General features: G+C 36.0%; 1 long non-coding RNA gene across 1 annotated transcript in view; it reads right to left on the bottom strand.

Annotated features, from left to right (window-relative positions):
• LOC111087738 overlaps positions 1-3,365 on the bottom strand; it is a 15,260-nt gene that overhangs the window by 7,180 nt on the left and 4,715 nt on the right. The gene's annotated exons all lie outside the window — the stretch shown is intronic.

Here is a 3,365-nt window from a genome sequence, read left to right as displayed (position 1 = left end):
TATTCTTATAAGCAGCAATGTTGTATTGTGTAAAAAAAATTAATGTATCTGTTTTTCTATGAAAATGTCATTATTAACTCATTGAGGCCTAGCGACTCACATATGTGACACAGAAGCAAATGAATGTTGGTTTAAAGAATGGCTTGTCGCTTTGTCAGCGCCAAGCCATTTGCTAACACAACATTGATATATTGTCAATTAATGGCTGACAAAAGTACACATTTCAGTGAAATTTTAACTGAAAGTTTTATATTTTCTTTCCATATAGGGCAATTGAAAATGTCATCTGCTTGTTCCTTGTTGTTTCGGTGGCAGCTTATGTTCTATATTAATTTATTAGTTTATAGTTACTCACATAGTGCAATTTCATAATAGTATTTAGTAGCCAGTCATGCTATATTTGCTAAAAACATAAAGGAAAATGAAATCAAGTTATTATTTGTTTATTCATGAAACAAAAAATATGACGGTCAAATATGTAAGGGACTACTAGTATGTCAACACTAATTCATCATATGGCAGTCATGTAACTACTATATGCAGACTAAACCGTATGTTATTGTAATACATTTTGTTTTCTTTCATTTATTCTTTGTTATTTTATGAGAAATGTATGCATAAGCATATAAAACACATTGTCGAAGCATTCTAAATACTAAGGTGTACTATAAAACATGTATGAATACAGAAAATATAGAGGCATTTTGTGCGTCTTTACAAGAGATTTTACGGTATGCATAAAAATTTTCATTTCAACCCAATACATTTCAAGAATATATTTCACTTGCATTGTTATTTATTTCAAATTAAGGTATATTGATTGCCATATAATAGATAATTATGTAAAATTAATAGAGGGGGTAATCCTTACAAACAACAACAGCAGCGACTGGCGCGCGAAGGTTTGTTGGCCCGGGACTCGTAGCGCCTCTAGTGGCCACCGCGGGAGAACAAGTTCCCCATTACTCATTACCTCTGTTGTTCCGTCACATTGTGAACGTCTTATATAAACAAGACTAACACATATCTAGTAAATGATAGGGCATTCTTGATGGAACAGGATATTTCTAGAAAGGGGTGGCGTGATACTAGTCACGTGACCTCGCTGACGCAACACTATTTTAATCAACAATATACATAATATCAAATAGAATACACGCATAATTACATATTGTGTAATTTGGGAATATAAATAAAATGATCAAAATATTAATTAAACCTCTATCACCATATCACCTGTTCTGATACATTGCACAATTATCGGCACTTATGTTGGAACGAATGTGTTTTCCTATCTGAAATTACTATTATAATATTAACTGATGATACTGATCTGAATTTCTGAAATAATAAGACAAGTGCAAAGACCTGCTAATAATTACACGTTCATATAATATTAAATTATATGCATTAATACATGCAAAATGAAATATACGAACTGGAAAAATCTATCAATATTTTTATCATCACGATAAAACAACTGTATAATAAACAATATGATATTTCTGAAAATATAAATCTCATGAAACAAATTATACGAAAAGTTTAATAATATATTTGTCACAAAAGTTTCTAGTGAAACTCAAATTTCCTCAGTTTTCCTGCTTGGAAAGTTAGAAACTATGAGTGAGGATAGATCCTAAATGCGCATGTTTGGAAATTTGGCCACAGTTCTATCCACAGCATCATCAAGATCGATGTCTAATATCCTTTGTCTGTGAACATCCAAGATTGCAAGACTTTTAAGACGGTAATCTTCCATTGTTATGCGAAGTGGACTTTTTATAAGCTCCAGTTTGCTAAAGGTGCTTTCATACCCAGCAGTGCTCGCAGGAAGGGTTAGGGCAATCTGCAGGCCCTGGAACAACTCTGTGAAAGCCATGTACAGCGGTTTCAAATATTCAGCAAGTTCAATAATTGAGTCAAATCTTGTATTATTCCTTTGTATCATTCGTTTTGCTTGCTTCACCTCCATAAACAAATCTTCCAAGTTCAGTTTATAATGTTCTGCCAGAGGTTTAAGTGACTCATCATTATGAAAATGTTTTGACAGTGAAGCCAATGCTGAGAGTGAACAAAATATGTCTAGATTGTGGCTGCAGTTCATTTAGAAACCTACTCTTTTGGGGACAAATGCCCCCCCCCCGTGTCACCACCACTGATCAGCACAAGAACAGTTCTCTCTGCATTTGCTCTTGCTGCACTAAAAATAATGCTTCATTTTTGTTGCTGGTGGCTTAGATGGCATGCCCATTAAAATATGGACTAACTATCCATCTAGGAGTCGTCTGCCAAACAGAATAGCATCAGGCAAGGCAAGATCACATTGAGGAGCCTTCTTCCATATGAAAATTTGCCACAGTCCTAGAAGCATGTGATATTTGAAGACACTCTCGGAAAGTAATAGTTTTCTTAAATCTCCTGTGATACGTCCAAAACTTTGTGCTCTAAAATTTCCCAGGGTGCCAGTGAAATCACTATACAGCTTAGAAAAGAAAGATCTGTATGTATCAACCACTGTTGGTGTTACAGTGAGGGCGTCATCGCCAAACTCTATCATTGTACTCTGGTCTGTGTTTTCTATGGCAACTCTGAATGTTTTTTTCTTTCATTTTCGAAATACATAACTGATGGTGTCGCATCCACTCATAATATGACCACATAGGAGTGCTGAAGTGATGACTAGAACTGGTGCATGATAGTGCAGCAGTGAGAACCAGTCTAGCATCTGATGATCAGATGACAGACAAGGTATGTATGTGTGTGTTAATTGATGGGACAGTGAGAAAGTTTCCCATAGTAAAAATAAAGGTGGATACTCCATATTACGTAGGAGACCTTGAGGCCAAGTGTATCAAGGAATCAATATACGACTTGGTAATAGGAAACATACCAGGTAGTAAAAATATGAAAGAAAAACCCTTCACTACAGAAACTTTGGGACAGTGCCCAAGAGGAAGTCAAGAACAAGACAAAGAGGAAGGAGACTTACAAAACAGAGGACAGGAAAGGAGTATTAAACCGGACCTATCCAAACAGTTTTACTGGGGAAGCCAAACCCAAAGACAGTCAGAAACACTTCTATAACAAGAAGACTAAGGATTGACATTTCAAGGTCGGACAGAAGGTTTTAGTTCTGCTACCCACAGCCAACAACAAACACACCTGGCAATGGAAAGATCTTTCACAGTACAGGAAGTGATCCACAGAATGTACTATTTTACTGACGGCAACTTCATCAAAGAGTGCATGATGGAAGCAGCAAATGACTTGTGTCCTGAGAAAGCCGATTTGTTTGGAAGTATCAGCCTTTCAGCAAGTTCAGTTGTGCGGAGAACAGAAGAACTTGGAGAGAACACAGTGTT

The sequence above is a fragment of the Limulus polyphemus genome, unplaced genomic scaffold (genome assembly GCF_000517525.1).
Source record: "Limulus polyphemus unplaced genomic scaffold, Limulus_polyphemus-2.1.2 Scaffold2563, whole genome shotgun sequence".
Classification (NCBI taxonomy): Eukaryota; Metazoa; Arthropoda; class Merostomata; order Xiphosura; family Limulidae; genus Limulus; species Limulus polyphemus.
This window is presented reverse-complemented; position numbering and strand designations above follow the sequence as displayed.